Here is a 20149-nt window from a genome sequence, read left to right on the forward strand (position 1 = left end):
TTCAAACTGCTGTATAAACGTCTTACAGCTTTCACAATAAACATACCGCTTACTGCATTCCTCTATCGACATTTGTTTTCGAGATATTTAATTTTGAAATCAGGTTTTCTGGACACACTGTAAATGACCTCGTAATTGACACGGAACAGTATTTCATACAAATTATATTTTATGGAGTCTACTTTTATATGATTATGCGCGTGTCGCTCTGCTCCTCCATGAGTTCCACAGCGCAGTGGACAATGATGCTCAGGCTAATGCCGTGTTCCTTGATTTAAGTAAGGCATTTAACACCGTCCTGCACTGCCGTTTAACGAAAAAAAAACGAGGTCACGGAGTATCGGAGCAGACTTGCGATTGGATTGAAGACTTTTCTGCAGATACAACTCAAAAAAAATGGTTCAAATGGCTCTGAGCACTATGGGACTCAACTGCTGAGGTCATTAGCCCCCTAGAACTTAGAACTAGTTAAACCTAACTAACCTAATGACATCACAAACATCCATGCCCGAGGCAGGATTCGAACCTGCGACCGTAGCGGTCTTGCGGTTCCAGACTGCAGCGCCTTTAACCGCACGGCCACTTCGGCCGGCACAACTCAAAACGTCGCTCTTAACGGAACTAAATCGACAGATGAAAAGGTAATATCCGGAGTACCACAGGGAAGTGTGATAGGAACGTTGCTGTTTGCAATATGTGTAAATGATCTAGCAAGAAAGCGTCGGATGCTCTTCAAGGCAATTCGCAGGTGATGCAGTTTCTATACCAAAGCAGCAACGCCAGAAGATGGTAAGAATTTGCAGAACGACCTGCAGAGAATTGATGAATGGTGCAGGATCTGGCGGTTGACCCTGAAGGTAAATAAATATATTTTGCATACATAGGAAACGAATTTCACTACTGTACAGCTACACTATTGATGACAAACAGCTGGAAGCAGCGTCTACCGTAAAATATCTAGGCGTAACTATCCAGAGCGAACTTAAGTGGAATGACCATATAAAACAGATAGTGGGAAAAGTAGACAGCAGACTCAGATTCATCGGAAGAATCTTATGGAAATGTAACTCATCCACGAAGGAAATGGCTTATAAGGCGCTTGTTTGCCAGATTATTGAGTATTGTTCATCTGCCTGAGATCCCTATCAGGTAGAACAGATAGACGAAATAGAGAAGATCCAACGAAGAGCGGCGCGTTTCGTCACGGGATCGTATAGCTGGCCAGAGACCGTAACGGAGATGCTAAACTGGCAAAAGTTACAAGAGAGGCGTTGTGCACCACGGAGAGATTTACTAATGAAATTTTGGGACAGCACTTTTCAGGAGGAGTCGGACAACATATTACTTCCCCCCTCATACATCTCGCCTATTGACCACGAGGCGAAAATTCGTTAAATTAGAGCCAATACAGACGCTTACCGACAATCATTCTTCCCACGCACTATTCGCGAGTGGAACAGGGTTGGAGGGTTTAGACAGTGGTACCGAAACTATTCTCCGCCACACACGATTAGGTGGCTTGCGGAGTATGATGCAGATGTTTCCGTAAGAGCGTGCAAAAATGTAACAGGGCATAGAGAATGCTCCACTGAAGAATTTGGAGTAAGGAACCTGGTGTCGGAGAAGCCAGCTTAAGGAGATACGGAAGTTAACTTGAACCTTCCCGGCAGATTAAAACTGTGTGCCGGACCGAGACTCGAACTCGGGACCTTTGCCTTTCGCGGGCAAGTGCTCTACCATCTGAGCTACCCGAGCACGACTCACGCTCTACCAGTACCACTTGCCCGCGAAAGGCAAAGGTCCTGAGTTCGAGTCTCGGTCCGGCACACAGTTTTAATCTGCAAGGAAGTTTCATATCAGCGCACACTCCGCTGCAGAGTGAAAATCTCATTCTGGAAGTTAACTTGTCTACCGCCTTGTCTAACATTACTGTTTTCCAGCTTATTTAAAAGTAACAAGCGTAAAAGTTTACCCGTACTGTGCTGTTTATTTAAATGTGCATTCTTTATACCCTGCAGGGAAACGCGGAGGACGTGCCTGATTACTAGAAAGTCACGATGCTGTTTTTTTTTTTTAGTTTTCCATAAGGTGGCTCTGTCGTACCGTATTTACATTGTCCCATGACAGAAGGTGCTATGCATCGACGACAAGGCCATTCATCAGACAGTGCTATTCAGAGGCGTACAGTACAATAGGATGGAACAGTACCGGCACCGTTTCTCAGAACCCACTGACTCGCACCTTGTCTATGAGGAATTAAGTACGCTGCAACGCTCTCGCTGCTGAAGGCTGCAGAGGGAACAAGCCCCTCCACAAAGTCTATAAACGTATACTACTGGCCATTAAAATTGCTACACCAAGAAGATGACGTGCTACAGACATGAAATTTAACCGACAGGAAGAAGATGCTGTCATATGCAAATGATTAGCTTTTCAGAGCATTCACACAAGGTTGGCGCCGGTGGCGACACCTACAACGTGTTCACATGGGGAAAGTTTCCAACCGATTTCTCATACACAAACAGCAGATGACCGGCGTTGCCTGGTAAAACGTCGTTGTGATGCCTCGTGTAAGGAGGAAAAATGCGTACCATCACGATTCCGACTTTGATAAAGGTCGGATTGTAGCCTATCGCGATTGCGGATTATCGTATCGCGACATTGCTGCTCGCGTTGGTCGAGATACAATGACTGTTAGCAGAATATGGAATCGGTGGGTTCAGGAGGGTAATACGGAACGCCGTGCTGGATCCCAATGGCCTCGTATCACTAGCAGCCGAGATGACAGGCATCTTAACCGCATGGCTGTAACGGATCGTGCAGCCACGTCTCGATTCCTCAGTCAACAGATGGGGACGTTTGCAAGACTACAACCATCTGCACGAACAGTTCGACGACGTTTGCAGCAGCATGGACTATCAGTTCGGAGGCGACGGCTGCATTACCCTTGACGCTGCATCACAGACAGGAGTGCCTGCGATGGTGTACTCAACGACGAACCTGGATGCACGAATGGCAAAACGTCATTTTCTCTGATGAACCCAGGTTCTGTTTACAGCATCATGATGGTCGCATCCGTGTTTGGCGACATCGCATGAACGCACATTGGAAGCGTGTATTCGTCATCGCTATACCGGCGTATCACCCGGCGTGATGGTATGGGGTGCCATTGGTTACACGTCTAGGTCACCTCTTGTTCGCATTGACGGCACTTTCAACAGTGGATGTTACATTTCAGATGTGTTACGACCCGTGGCTCTACCCTTCATTCGATCGCTGCGAAACGCTACATTTCAGCAGGATAATGCACCACCGCATGTTGCAGGTCCTGTACGGGCCTTTCTGGATACAGAAAATGTTCGACTGCTGCCCTGGTCAACACATGCTCCAGATCTCTCACCAATTGAAAACGTCTGGTCAATGGTGGCCGAGCAACTGGCTCGTCAAAATACGCCATTCACTACTCTTGATGAACTGTGGTATCGTGTTGAAGCTGCATGCGCAGTTGTACCTGTACACGCGATTCAAGCTGTGTCTGACAATGGCCAGGCGTATCAAGGCCGTTATTATGGCCAGAGGTGGTTGTTCTGGGTACTGATTTCTCAGGAACTATGCACCCAAATTGCATGAAAATGTAATCACATGTCAGTTCTAGTATATTTGTCCAATGAATACCCGTTTATCATCTGCATTTCTTCTTGGTGTAGTAATTTTAATGGCCAGCAGTGTAATTTACGTAGCTACACCCTGCACACTACGGGACTTCAAAAAGTTAGATATTATTATGGTTCAAATGGCTCTAAGCACTATAGGACTTAAAATCTGAGGTCATCAGTCCCCTAGAACTTAGAACTAATTGAACCTAACTCACCTAACGACATCACACACATCCACGCCCGAGGCAGAATTCGAACCTGCCACCGTACAGGTCGAGTCGAATCCAGCCAATTTCATAAATGATGACGGAATGATGAGGACAACACAAACACTCAGTTGCCGGGCAGAGAAAAATCTCCAATCCGGCCGCGAATCGAACCCGGGACCCCGTGATCGAGAGGTAGCAACGCCAGCCACAAGACCACGATCTGCGGACATTAGTGACCGAGTCCATGTAAAGAGTTGTCGGAACTTTCCTCGAATCGTTCAGTTCCTCGAGGACAGACGTCCGCTCCTGGATCACGGATACATTTGAGAATAGTTGTGCGAACTTCCTCATCGTTGCAAAGTCTTTGCCGGCCAGTGTGGCCGCGTGGTTCTAGACACTTCAGTCCGGAACCGCGATACTGCTACGGTCGCAGGTTCGAATCCTGCCTCGGGCATGGATGTGTGTGATGTCCTTAGGTTAGTTAGGTTTAAGTAGGTCTAAGTTCAAGGGGACTGATGACCTCAGATGTTAAGTCCCATAGTGCTCAGAGCCATCTGAACCATTTGCAAAATCTTTTCCCTGTCCGGATTATCTTGAACCTTGCCGAAAACATGGAAATCGCACGGTTCAAGATCATAACTTCCGTGTCAGCTTGACCCACACCTGTGCGATCTTGGTCAAAGTGTAGGCACCATTTCACCTCGGCCGGACGAGATTCTACATTTGTCCCACATACCGCCTGTATTTCACGGTAAATTCGTGCGCAGTTTACAGCTTTGAAGTACGTTTCTAGTGCTGCACTGTTTCTCTTGTACGTTGTGACACTCTTGTTATCCGTACCGCAGGAGAACTGTCTTCGCAGGAAACCCGGAACATGTACTGTCTTCAGGCAATGCGCCACTCTTGTTTTGCGCAATGGCCTTAGCATGGGACGACATGTGTAATTTTCTATCTCAAGTCTCTGATATACGCCGTAACCAGTACACAGTGCGGTAAGGGCTGTATTGTCGCCTGGAAATGGAAAGATAGACATTCCCTTGCGTGTGAGAAGACACGAAGTGACAAAAGCACGAAATCCAATAAACTAAGATATCAGTCGTATCACCGCGAAACAAAATCAAAGAAAGTACAATGGTCATTGTTAACACTAATTGTGTAAAGACTGTGATCGTGGTGTCACAGCCAGACACCACACTTGCTAGGTGGTAGCTTTTAAATCGGCCGCGGTCCGCTAGTATACGACGGACCCGCGTGTCGCCATTTTAAGTGATAGCAGACCGAGCGCCGCCACACGGCAGGTCTAGAGAGACGTACTAGCACTCGCCCCAGTTGTACAGCCGACGTTGCTAGCCATGGTTCACTGAGAATTACGCTCTCATTTGCCGGGACGATAGTTAGCATAGCCTTCAGCTACATTTGCTACGACCTAGCAAGGCGCCATTACCAGTATAGATATTGAGATTCTATTAATGTATCATCTAGAGCGATGTTCTACAAATGTGGATTAAAGTTAAGTATTCCAGAAACTACGTACTTTTCTTTATAGCATTCATTACGTATCCTGTTTCAGACCTCACGCCAGCCTGCGTGAGTTTAAGCGCGTGCCTTTCGGCTTCCTCGCATTGTGTCTAGGCTGTCTTGTCTAGACACAACAGTGATACTAGTAAAACTTACTTCTGTTCGAGTCCTTGGAGGACTAAGACTCGAACTTTTGCGCCAACATTTTATTACGTGGATGGATAGGTCTGTAATGCGATAATTTTTGTTTGTTATCTCGGAATATAATTATTGTTCGTTAACATAAAATAACTGGTTTTATTTCATGTTCATATGGATGTAAAGCACATTTCCTCGGATTTATTGCCATTTTTAACTGCAGCAGATGTACGTTAATTGTTGGCTGCTATTGCTGCTAAATTCTCTAAATTCACCTAAAGCTGGGCGTCGTGCCCACATATTCGCTAAACAATGTCTTCATTAATAAAGAGAAGTAAAATGTGCAAGCAATACAAGCGCATATGGTCAGAATTTTAAATTATTTCAGGTTTTTGGCTCTAGTTATCGAATTTTGTCCTCGTGGTCAATTGGCAAGATGTAAGGGGGGGGGGGGGGGGGAGTAATATGTTGTCCGACTCCTCGACTCCTCCTGAAAAGTGCTGCTGTCCAGAAATGTCAATAGTAAAATTCTTCGCGATGCACAACGCCTGTCTTGTAACGTCTGCCAGTGGAGTTTGTTTAGCATCTCCGTAACACTCTCACGCCAGCTAAACGAACCCGTAACAAAACGCGCCGTTCTTCTTTGGCTCGAATCGGGCGAACAAGCGTCTTATAAGCCACTTCTTTCATGTATGAGTTACATTTCCTTTAGATTCTTCCGATTAATCTGAGTCTGATATCTGCTTTTCCCATTGTCTGTTCTATGTGGTCATTCTACTTAAGGTCGCTCTGGATAGTTACGCTAGATATTTTACAGCAGACGCTGTCTCCAGCTGTTTGTCATCAATAGTGTAGCTGTGCAGTACTGGATTTCTTTTCCTATCTACGCGTAATATGTTACCTTTTTTTTCGTTCAGGTTCAACTGCCAGAGCCTGCACTATTCATCAGTTCTCTGCAGGTCGTTCTGCAAATTCTTACTATCTCCTGGCGTTGCAGCTTTGGTATAAACAACTGCATCATCTGCGAATAGCTTTAAAGAGCATCCAGCGCTCTCTACTAGATCATTTATATATGTCGTAAACAGCAACGGTCCTATCACACTTCCCTCTGGTACTCCGGATATTACCTTTACATCAGTCGAATTTGTTCCGTTAAGAGCGACTTGTTGAGTTTCACCTGCAAGAAAGTCTTGAATCCATTCGCAAGTCAGCTCCGATACTCCGTAAGCTCGTATTTTTTTCATGAAACGGCAATGCGGGACGGTGTCAAATGCCTCACTGAAATCAAGGAACACGGCATCAACCTGAGCGCGTTGTCCACTGCGCTGTGGATCTCATGAAGGAACGGAGAGAGCTGTGTTTCGCAGGATCTCTGTTTGGGGAATCCATGTTGATTTTTATATATGAGGTGTCCATTTTCCAACAACGTCATAATTATTGAACATAAAACATGTTTCATAACCCTACAACAGATCGACGTCAACATATAGGTCTATAATTGTGTATATCTCTTGCGCTTTTTTCCAGTCGTTAGGTACCTTTCGTTGCTCAAGCGATCTACGATAAATTAAATCCACGATAAATTACTGCTAGAAGGATAGCAAGTTCTTTGGCATAATCTTTATAGAATCTTACAGATATCTCATCTGGTCCTAATGCCTTTCCACTACTAAGCGATTATAGCTGCTTTTCAATTCCGCGATCGGTTATCACAATTTCCGCCGTTTCGACGTTCGTACGACGATTGAAAGAAGGGACAGAGTTACGATCTTCCCCGGTGCAACAGCTTCGGAAGACCGAATGCAGTATTTCGGCCTTCTCTCTTCCGTTTCGGTGCCGGTTTGGTAGCTGAGAGAATGAATAGCTGGTTTTGACCCACTTACTGATTTTAATACGACCAAAATCATTTAGGATTTTTACTCAGGTCGGTTGACAATGTCTTAGTTTGAAAATCATTGAACGCTTCCCTCAATGCTCTCCTATCGCTCATTTCCGCTTCGTTCAGCAATCGTACATGCGGGAACTACGTTTATCCTGAAAATAAGGTACTTCATGTTCTCCTATTTAATCGGCTATTTAAGAGAATAATGGTAGTCTATTATGTAGCCACGGCTTTAAACAAATAGTAATTATCGTGGGACGTCAACTTTGACTACGTGTACCATTACTTGAAATGGACGCCATTCTCTTAACAGGGTTGTATGATCCGATTGATGTGAACCTCGTTCGCCTCCGTAACGCAGAGGTAGCGTTAGCGCCTAGCACGCCAGGGGGCCCGGGTTCGATTCCCGGGTGATGTGTGTCTTTCATCATCGCTGACACGAAGTCGTCGAAGTGGCGTCAACTAAAAAGACTTGAAATAGGGCTGCCGAACGCCAAAGGGGATATCCCGGCCAAAAAATGCCATAGGATCATTTCATTTTCATTTATATGAACCTCATACGAAACTTACACATACATTTTTAATAAGATAGTATACAGGGTGGTCCATTGATAATGACAGGGCCAAACATCTCACGAAATAAGCATCGAACGAAAAAACTACAAAGAACGAAACTTGTCTAGCTTGAAGGGGGAAACCAGATGGCGCTATGGTTGGCCCGCTAGATGGCGCTGCCATAGGTCAAACGGATATCAACTGTGTTTTTTGAAATACGAACCCCCATTTTTTATTACATATTCGTGTAGTACGTAACGAAATATGAATGTTTTAGTTGGACCACTTTTTTCGCTTTTTGACAGATGGCGCTGTAACAATCACAAACGTATAAGTACGTGGTATCACGTAACATTCCGCCAGTGCGGACGGTATTTGTTTCGTGATACATTACCCGTGTTAAAATGGACCGTTTACCAATTGCGGAAAAGGTCCATATAGTGTTGATGTATGGCTATTGTGATCAAACTGCCCAACGGGCGTATGCTATGTATGCTGCTTGGTATCTTGGACGACATCATCCAAGTGTACGGACCGTTCGCCGGATAGTTACGTTATTTAAGGAAACAGGAAGTGTTCAGTCACGTGTGAAACGTCAACCACGACCTGCAACAAATGGTGATGCCCGAGTAGGTGTTTTAGCTGCTGTTGCGGCTAATCCGCACATGAGTAGCAGACAAATTGCGCGATAATCGGGAATCTCAAAAACCCCGGTGTTGAATATGCTACATCAACATCGATTGCACCCGTACCATATTTCTATGCACCAGGAATTGGATGGCGACGACTTTGAACGTCGTGTACAGTTCTGCTACTGGACACAAGAGAAATTACGGGACGATGACAGATTTTTTGCACGTCTTGTATTTAGCGACGAAGCGTCATTCACCGACAGCGGTAACGTAAACCGGCATAATATGCACTATTTGGCATCGGAAAATCCACGATGGCTGCGACAAGTGGAACATCAGCGATCTTGGCGGGTCAAAGTATGGTGCGGCATTATGGGAGGAAGGATAATTGGCCCCTATTTTATCGATGGCAATGTAAATGGTGCAATATATGCTGATTTCCTACGTAATGTTCTACCGATGTTACTACAAGACGTTTCACTCCATACAAAATGGCGACGCACTTCCAACATGATGGATGTCTGGCACACAGCTCGCGTGCGGTTGAAGCGGTATTGAATAGCATAATTGATGATAGGTGGATTGTTCGTCGAAGAACCATACCATGACCCGCACGTTCATCGGATCTGACGTCCCCGGTTTTGTTTCTGTGGGGAAAGTTGAAGGTATTTTGCTATCGTGATCCACCGACAACGCCTGACAACATGCGCCAGCGCATTGTCAGTGCATGTGCGAACATTACGGAAGGCGAACTACTCGCTGTTGAGAGAAATGTCGTTACACGTATTGCCAAATGCATTGAGGTTGACGGACATCATTTTGAACATTTATTGCATTAATGTGATATTTACAGGTAATCACGCTGTAACAGCATGCGTTCACAGAAATGATAAGTTCACAAAGGTACATGTATCACATTGGAACAACCGAAATAAAATGTTCAAACGTACCTACGTTCTGTATTTTGATTTACAAAACCTACCTGTTACCAAGTGTTCGTCTAAAATTGTGAGCCATATGTTTGTGACTGTTACAGCACCATCCATCACAAAGCGAAAAAAGTGGTCCATCTAAAACATTCATATTTCTTTACGTACTACATGAATATGTAATAAAAAATTGGGGTTCCCATTTTAAAAAAAAGGTCAGTAGATTTCCATTTGAACTATGGCAGCGCCATCTAGCGAGCCAACCATAGCGCCATCTGGTTTCCCCCTTCAAGCTAGACAAGTTTCGTTGTGTGTAGTTTTTTTTCGTTTGACGCTTATTTCGTGAGATATTTAGCCCGGTCACGATCAGTGGACCACCCTGTATATTACAGGGCGAAGTGCGAGAGTGTTCTGAATGTCTCTTAAAGTGTATGCTCGTGTATCGCGCTGAGCCACTCTGTTGTGGAGATACAAGCCAGAGAACTACACACAGACACTGACTGTAACAGATTCCGTGGAATTCTCGGCACCGTCCAGTCTTCAACCTCTACGGGCGTCACTTCTGGAAATGTTACGATGTCTGTGGTGAGGTAATTTAGTGACGTACCTCCGACGTCAGAGTGACACGCTATGAGAGCCTTCCTTCTACGTAAACGCACTGCGGCCGACTTGTTTACGATGGGCGACAGCTGTTAGAGCGCTGACGAAATCGCTTCCTTCCCCTGCTCTCACTCTCGCCACCTTTCATCGGCGGTTCGCTTCTCCACGAATAACTGCAGCCAGTAGAGTGCAGATGTTTCTTAATAGGCCGTCAAAGGCTCGCTATTTAGTGCCCAGTACTGGGCACTACGCAGTCACTGATGACAGTGCCGCTAAAGCAGAGTTATTAAACACGGTTTTCCGAAACTCCTTCACCAAAGAAGACGAAGTAAATGATCTTTAATTCCAATCAAGAACAACTGCCAAGATGAGAAACATAGAAGTAGATATCCTCGGAGTAACGAAGCAGCTTAAATCACTTAATAAAGGCAAGACCTCCGGTCCAGACTGTATACCAGTCAGGTTCCTCTCAGAGTACACCGATAAAATAGCTCCATATTTAGCACTTGTATACAACCGCTCGTTCCGTACCTAAAGACTGGCCGGCCGGGGTGGCCGAGCGGTTCTAGGCGCTACAGTCTGGAACCGCGCGACCGCTACAGTCGCAAGTTCGAATCCTGCCTCGGTCCTTAGGTTAGTCAAGTTTAAGTAGTTCTTAGTTCTAGGGGACTGATGACCAAAGATGTTATGTTCCATAGTGCTCAGAGCCATTTTTTGAACCTAAAGACTGGAAAATTGCTCAAGTCACACCAATACCCAAAAAGCGAAGTAGGAGTAACCAGCTGAATTACAGACCTATATCAATAAGGTCGATTTGCAGTAGGGTTTTGGAACATGTACTGTATCCGAACATTGTGAAGTACCTCGAAGAAAACGATTTATTGACAGATAGTAAGCATGGTATCAGAAAATATCGTTCTTGTGAAACACAACTAGCTCTTTATACTCATGAAGTAATAAGTACTATTGTTGGTAGAGCAAACCAAAGACTGCGATTCAATGGCAGAACACTTAGAAGACGCAACAGGTCTACTAAAGAGACTGCCTACACCACGCTTGTCCGCCCTATTCTGGAGTACTGCCGTGCGGTGTGGGATCCGCATCAGGTGGGACTGACGGATGACATCGAAAAAGTACAAAGAAGGGCAGCTCGTTTTGTATTATCGCGAAATAGGAGAGATAGTGTCACAAACATAACATGTGAATTGGAGTGGCAATCATTAAAACAAAGGCGTTTTTAGTTGCGACGGGATCTTCTCATGAAATTTCAATCACCAGTTTTCTCCTCCGATTGCAAAAACATTCTGTCAGCAGCCACCTACATAGGGAGAAATGATCATCACGATTAAATAAGAGAAATCAGGGCTCGCACAGAAAAATGTAAGTGCTCGCTTTTCCCGCGTGCCGTTCGAGAGTGGAACGGTAGAGAGACAACTTGTAGGTGGTTCATTGAACCCTCTGCCTGGCACTTTATTGTGATTAACAGAGTAATTTCGTAGATGTAGAAAATCAACTGTCCGGTTTGCACAGTATGGTGGAGATACTGCTGAACTTTGAAGATACTGGCGCTGGCTCATCATATTGTGCTGTACTCGTATATTGCACTGTGTGAGGGTCGTATTGCGCAATACACTGAAAGTAATTCAGTCGGCTCCAAAGGAATTTCCGCGCACGTAACTGAGAAAAAGAAATGGCGAAACATCAGGAAGTGGTCTGTAAGAAGTAAATCAAAGCACAGTCCGGTGTTTTCAAGAAAGGGATTGCGCTGGTTGATCAGGAAACGTCAGATGCGTCGCTGTTCCCAATAGAAGAAGAAGCTAAGAACGGTGGTGTCACGCCAGTAGGCAAAAATGATTGTTCTACTTGCAGCACTTCTCATAATTGGCAAATAAGATCAGATCAGCTTTCCAGCAATTTTTTTCTTGTAACTGTTGTCACATCGCATATACACTGATCAGCCGCAATATTATGACCACTGACGTACTATCGATATAAATCCGTCCTTGCGATAGCAGCGTCCCCTTGTGAGGAATGACTGCTGGTCACACACACACACGATGCGTGTACGAGGGTTGTTTTTTAAGTAAGTGCCGTTTTTATTTTTTTTAAAAGATACAAATACTTTTGTAAAAAAACTTTTATTTTCTGATTCTACACAATTTTACCTATTTTTCTACATAGTTGCCTTGTTTATTTAAGCACTTGTCATACCGTACAACTAACTTTTTAATTCCCTCTTCAAAGAATTCGGCCGCCTGCTCCGACAGCCAAGAGTTCACGTCCGCTTTCCCTTCATCGTCGTCATTGAAGCGCTGCCCGCCAATATGGTGTTTCAGGTACCGGAAAAGGCGAAAATCGCTAGGAGCAAGGTCGGGGCTGTATGGTGAATGGTCCAAAACTTCCCAGCCAAAAGAATCAATCAAATCACGGGTCTTTTGAGAGGTGTGAGGCCTAGCGTTATCGTACAGGAGCAAAACTCCTTTTGTCAGCATGCCGCGCCTTTTGTTTTGAAAATCTCTGCGGAGCTTCTTTAGAGTTGCACAGTAGGCATCTGAGTTGATTGTCGTTCCTCGTGGCATAAAGTCCACTAGCAAAACACCGCGCCGGTCCCAGAACACAGTTGCCATAATCTTGCGCTTTGACAGTGTCTGTTTGGCTTTGACCTTGACGGGTGAGGTAGTGTGTCGCCATTCCATCGATTGTCGCTTGCTTTCGGGAGTGATACGGGATACCCATGTTTCATCTCCAGTGACAATTTGACTCAACATGTCATCCCCTTCTTCCTCGTAACGAATCAAAAAGTCCAATGAAGTGGCAAATCTCTTCCCTTTGTGGTCCTCTGTGAGGAGTCTGGGTACCCACCGAGAACACAGTTTCTTAAAGTTTAGGTTTTCAGACACAATTTTGTACAAAACCGATCTCGAAACTTGTGGAAGTTCCAAAGAAAGAGTGGAAATTGTGAATCTTCTGTCCTCACAAATGTTTGTTTCGACTGCAGCCACCAAATCATCAGTGATCACAGAGGGCCGCCCCGAGCGTTCTTCGTCATGGACGTTTTGACGGCCATTTTTAAACTCTCTAACCCATTGACGCACTTTACCTTCACTCATCGCATTCAAGCCATAAACTTCTGTTAACTGACGATGAATTTCTGCAGCTGATAGGCTTCTGGCGGTCAAAAAACGTATCACTGACCGTATCTCACACGCGGCGGGCGATTCAATAATCGTAAACATTATAAAGTGGCACAGCGATGCGTACACGTCAGCTACAGAGCTGCAACTTGCATCAGTGTGAACGGGAAGGATGCCGGCAAGTGGCGCGGTGGCTTGTTGCGGCGTCCGCGCGAACTACGGGACTATACGCGCGAACGGCCCTTACTTAAAAAACAACCCTCGTAGTGAAACTTCCTGGCAGATTAAAACTGTGTGCCCGACCGAGACTCGAACTCGGGACGTTTGCCTTTCGCGGGCAAGTGCTCTACCAACTGAGCTACCGAAGCACTACTCACACCCGGTGCTCACATAATTACTTCTGCCAGTACCTCGTCTCCTACCTTCCAAACTTTACAGAAGCTCTCCTGCGAACCTTGTAGAACTAGCACTCCTGAAAGAAAGGATATTGCGGAGACATGGCTTAGCCACAGCCTGGGGGATGTTTCTAGAATGAAATTTTGGAAGGTAGGAGACGAGATACTAGCAGAAGTAAAGCTGTGAGTACCGGGCGTGAGTCGTGCTTCGGTAGCTCAGATGGTAGAGCACTTGCCCGCGAAAGGCAAAGGTCCCGAGTTCCAGTCTCGGTCGGGCACACAGTTTTAATCTGCCAGGCAGTTTCATATCAGCGCACACTCTGCTGCAGAGTGAAAATCTCATTCTGGAACCCTCGTCGTATCAGTGAGCGTGCTGTCCGTGTGTAGAGTGGGGAAGGCGCGCGGTCTATCTTGAGTTTGACCAAGGGCAGATTGTGATGGTCCGGAGGCTCGGCACGAGCATTTCGGAAACTGAACGACTTGTCGGGTGTTGGAGGAGTGCTGTGGTGAGTGTCCTCAACACGTGGCGGAACCGAGGTGAAAGCACGTCCAGAGGTCGTGGGATTGGGCGGCCACCCCTCATTGCAGATGTCGGACGTCGTAGGCTGGGCGGAGTGGAAAAACAGGACAGGCGGGGTACTGTGGCGGAACTAACATCAGACTTTAATGCTGGCAGAGAACAAGTGTGCCTGAACACACAGAGCACCTTGCACTCCTAACGATGCGCCTCCACAGCCTACGACCCGTGCGTCCTCCAATATTAACACCACCACATCGGCAACTACGACTCAAATGGGCACGTGACCATCGACACTGCACGTTAGGGCGGTGAAAGAGCGTTGCACGGTCTGATGAATCCCGATACCTTCCTTCTCAGAAGTAAAGAGCCGCCTATTTGTAATGCATGTGGGGTGCATGGTATACAGGCAGGAGTACCCCAAGGAAGCATCCTAGGGCCCTTACTGATTAACCTCTACATTAACGACCTCCCAGCTACACACAACACGACGGTGGCAATCTACGCGGATGACACCGCCACCCTTGCGCAAGATTGGAAGCCGTCTAACATTAACTCACGGCTACAGACTGCACTCAGAACGGCAGAGCCTTGGCTGGTGAAATGGCGTGTTAGAGTAAACGTCGACAAGTGCGAAGCCGTTCTGTTCACTAGAAGACCGAAGCAACTGCGCAAACATCAGCACTGCAACCCAATAACACCACATGCACGCCCAATACGTTTCCGCGAGAAGGTCAAATACCTCGGTGTCTGGCTGGACAGGAAACTACTCTGGGGGGACCACATTCAACACGTGACCAACAAAGCAAACGCGAGGCTCAAACAGGCGTAGCACACTGAATAGGAGGGTGTCTAGGTCCATGTACATGACACTTATTTGACCCCTTGTCTGGGGATACACTGCGCCCACTCGCCTGCGCCGTCTATAGCTCATACAGAACAAAATACTGGGTTCAAATGGCTCTGAGCACTATGGGACTTAATTTCTAAGGTCAACAGTCCCCTAGAACTTAGAACTACTTAAACCTAACTAACCTAAGGACATCACACACATCCATACCCGAGGCAGGATTCGAACCTGCGACCGTAGTGGTCGCGCGGTTCCAGACTGTAGCGCCTAGAACCGCTCGGCCACTCCGGCCGGCAACAAAGTACTCAAAATCATAAGCAACGCTCCGCGCTACACACGCACCGCGGACCTTCACCGGGAATACCGGCTAGATACCATCTTGCAGGTATTCCAAAAAATCTCCACACGACTGTACAATAACACGAGACACTCGCGCATTATCCTTTCTCTGGGTAACTATGACCACAACCATAGATGGAAGCATAACAAACCAAAGACATTACTGGCTAGGAACTAAACATCTATGGTCCATAGCACGCTAACACGACAGTACTGGCGAGCCCCTGCAACCCAGCTACTACTGGTAACCCCAGATGTTCGACCCGCCGAAAAACAGGCAACCGCAGGGTAACCGTACTGTACACAGCGCGCAAACCAGCCACCCCCCCCCCCCCTACGCTGTGAGCTGATCTATGACCGATAGCCCACTAATGTATTGCGACCTTGAACTGTTACAGGGACGCAGTAACTGCAGCAAGCCCCGCAACGAGCTCCAGCAGCGACAAAGGTAACGCTGCACGATACCTCGCACTAACATAACCACTCCCAGCATGCACTGTCGCAGATAGCAAGCCGCTACTGCCCTTACAACCCGTCCTACTGTCGTAGAGGTTATTTTCCCTTGGCGCTTGCCTTGGCACTTTTTTCCTCTGCCCTTACAACCGCTACCCTTCGATCGCTTTCGTCCACTTTCTATCTCCTGATGGACCATGTTAATGAGTAATCTTACCCAGACACATGGATAACATCACAGCCTGCATCCTGTGACACCATTAAAAAATTAACATGTTATACGGAGGTGATAGTAGAACTTTTGGTTTGGTCACCACGTTGCTGTGGGCGTGGAAGGGCCCCATCCTTTGGAAGCCGGTTACAGTGCGCCACGCTTTAACCAACTGTATTTTATATAATGACGAGAGGTTAGAAGCTGGTTTATCGACAGACCTGCCCCCAGTTTTAGTTTATAATGAGCTGAATGTGGCGTTTTATGATTTTCTGTTTTGTCTTCCCTTCTACCCTAGATCTTAGGTCGAAGGTATGTTAGGGGATGATTGGCTCTCGAGTTATTATCTTCGTGATCAATCTTCCTTTCTGGAGTTGCCTGTCAGTGGCTGTTAAGATCTGATATCGATATTTTTAATGGTCTGCCTTACTTGCGTACTCCATTGTATCGTTCAGACGAAGCTAGAGTGTTCTTGTAAGATAGGGTACAAGGGAGCGTATGTGACCTCATGTCGTATTTCAGGCTACCCTCATGCTGTGTCCTCTCAACATACGGCCACTGACAACAGCCACCTTGAGTTCCCTAAAGCCGGCCGAAGTGGCCGTGCGGTTCTAGGCGCTGCAGTCTGGAACCGCGAGACCGCTACGGTGGCAGTTTCGAATCCTGACTCGGGCATGGATGTGTGTGATACGTTAGTTAGGTTTAATTAGTTCTAAGTTCTAGGGGACTAATGACCTCAGAAGTTGAGTCCCATAGTGCTCAGAGCCATTTCAACCAACCAGTGCCCTAAAGATGCAACTACAACAACAACAAAAATAACAACAACTGAAAAGTTATTATAAATACGGAGTGCAGACATTGCGCGTTCACGTTTCCCGCACAGGCCAATGTATTGCAGCGAGGATAACGTGTGCAGATTATAACAATTTGTCTCCATTTGTGTTTATCGAGAATATATAACTTTGTGCAAATTCTTTTCGACCTCGATTAATTCAAACCTCTATTCTGTGAATATAGCGTTACTGGACAGCCAAAATCCGATTGAAACAACTCCTGTAGAAACTTCCTGGCAGATTACAACTGTGTACCGGACCGAGACTCGAACTCGGGCCCTTCGCCTTTCGCGGGCAACTGCTTTACCATCTGAGCTACCCAAGAACGACTTAATAAACTTTTCTTCAAAAACGCTTTCCTTGCCATAGCCAGTCTACGTTTTACATCCTCTCTATTTCGACCATCGTCAGTTATTTTACTCCCCATATAGCAAAACTCATCTAGTGCTTCAAGTGTCTCATTTTCTAATCTAATTCCTTCAACATCGCCCGATTTAATTCGAATACATTCCATTATCCTCGTTTTGCTTTTGTTGATGTTCGTCTTATATCCTCCTTTGAAGTCCATTCCGTTCAACTGATCTTCCAGATCCTTTGCTGTCTCTGACAGAACTACAATGTCATCAGCAAACCTCAAAGTTTTTATTTCTTCTCCATGGATTTTAATTCCTACTCGAATTTTTCTTTTGTTTCCTTTACTGCTTGCTCAATATACAGATTGAATAACATAGAAGATAGGCTACAACCCTGTCTCACTCCGTTCCCAACCGCTGCTTCCCTTTCATACCAGTCCACTCACATAACTGCGATGTGGTTCCTGTACAAATCGTAAATAGCCTTTCGCTCCCTGTGTTTGACCCCCGCCACCTTCAGAATTAGAGAGAGAGAGTATTCCTGTCAACATTGTCAAAAGCTTTCGCCATGTCTTCAAATGCTAGAAACATAGGTTTGCCTTTCCTTAATCTATAGATCCTTAAGATAAGTAATAGGATCAGTATTGCCTCGTTTGTTCCAACATTTCTACGGAATCTAAACTGATCTTCCCCGAGGTCGGCTTCTACCAATTTTTCCATTCGTCTGTAAAGTATTCGCGATAGTATTTTGCAGCCGTGACTTATTAAACTGAGAGTTAGGTAATTTTCACATCTGTCAACACCTGTTTTCTTTGGGATTGGAATTATTATATCCTTCTTGAAGTCTTAAGGTTTTCGCCTGTCTCATACATCTTGCTCACCAGATGGTAGAGTTCTGTCATGGCACTCCCTCCATGTGTTGGTAATACGTTGCGTTAGCTTGTGTTGAGGGTCGATTGCCACTCCCTACATTCAGCGTCGATCCCCTACAGGTCTTCCCGCATTTCGCTGCAGTTCTGTAGCGTCGCGACTTCCCAGTTTTAACAGCATCAATACAGCATTCACTACAAGATAAACTAAGGACAACCAGCACCAACACAGACAAACTTATGTGGTATGCATCAGCTGATATGTCAAACTGTAGTTCAATTTACACTGAACAGGCAAGCAGAAATTTAAATATTAGATACACAGAACAGATAACAGCACTAAATGTAGCCGTTGTAATTCTGCATTTAGAGAACACATTCTGTTAATCCACCACAGACCAACTGACATCATAACTAAACATTCTCAAATGGGCCTGCCGCGGTGGTCTAGCGGTTCTGGCGCTTCAGTCCGGAACCGCGGGACTGCTACGGTCGCAGGTTCGAATCCTGCCTCGGGCATGGGTGTGTTTGATGTCCTTAGGTTAGTTAGGTTTAAGTAGTTCTAAGTTCTAGGGGACTTATGACCTAAGATGTTGAGTCCCATAGTGCTCAGAGCCATTTGAGCCATTCTCAAATGCAGAAAGCAATAACCTAATAAACCTTGTAAGAGGTATGTGCTGCCTGCGATATGTAAGCCATAAGAGAATCTGAGACCAAAGAGCAGTGTTGACTGCAGTACGAACTGTGTAGCAGTAGCAGTAAGTTGTTGCTAGCGAGCAGTCGCCTGTCTGCGCTTGTCAGTCCTGTCTGGTGTATCGTGTTGGCTGGGCCGGTCGCGGTGCAGCGATGCCGGAGCCTGAGTATTATTGTATAAGGTAAAAAAAGCAGCCTCGCGCATATCTAGTAATGTTATGTAAAGTCGCACGTAAATCTTTTAAAAAATGTCCTAATAATAATCTTCGTGATATAAAGTAATTTCTAAAAAAAAACATTCATTTCAATTTAAAGAATTTACTAATTTCTGCAATCCATGATCATTCCTATTGTTGCAAAAGAAAAATCAGTTGCTTCCTTTCATAAAATGACAAATCTATCGGCCAGCATTGCACAGAGCTGTCCCGGAAACATTTTATATAAGAGCAGATATATTCGCCGTTTTTATTGAGGTAAGAATTTTTCCTTTTTTTATTCAGAATGATCTTACAGGGCCATGACGCAGCGCTGCTGTCGTCCAAATTCTACCAGGTTACTGAATTTATTTTTTATTACGAAGTTTAGGAATTTTTCTGTTTCGAGCTTACATTAAATGGGAAACAAATTTTGTGTGGAGGTTAATTGTGAATGAATTTATGTAGGGAGGTTATAAATGGGAACTAATTTTGTTCTGAACTTACACTAAAATTGGAATCATTAACCAAAATAATATTACATATTTTGTGGGGAGGTTACAACCTACCAAGCCACAACAGAAGAAAAGGAAATAATAAGGAAGCACATAGATCTGTGTGTGGAACTCTATTCCCACCTCAGAGAACTGCCCAATTCCCTAATCCCCCCCCCCTACACACACACACACACACACACACACACACACATCCTTTCATGTAGAATAACATAATGTTCATAATGTTAACCACAACATTCTAACATTCCTAATGCAATAATTTTTCTACGTTAAGTTTTCAATGGTTGCAGGTGACAAACTGTCAAAGAAGACAGAAGCTACAACGAGAAAGCCGAAACAACCACAGCATGTGTTAACAGGGCTTATCTAAAAAAATATTTTTATTTTGAAATTTGTGACTACTTTATCAGACGTTCAAATTCTGTATGTGCAGACAGTAAAAAGCAATTTCTTTTCATTTTAATTTTAATAATGACCAGCCTCAGTTGCACCATTTATCTAGAATTTACCTAGGTTTCCGTCGGGATAACACAACCTTCTTCAGAGCAATAGTATCTACCGTTTGTCCATAGTGGGCATCGTCAAACTAAAAGTAAAAAGCCGTAAATTATCGTCAGACTATAAAACTTATCTGGAACTGCCTCGGCCCCACTTCGCGACCGCGACGCGGC

This window comes from Schistocerca cancellata, chromosome 12, assembly GCF_023864275.1.
Source record: "Schistocerca cancellata isolate TAMUIC-IGC-003103 chromosome 12, iqSchCanc2.1, whole genome shotgun sequence".
NCBI classification, from domain to species: Eukaryota; Metazoa; Arthropoda; class Insecta; order Orthoptera; family Acrididae; genus Schistocerca; species Schistocerca cancellata.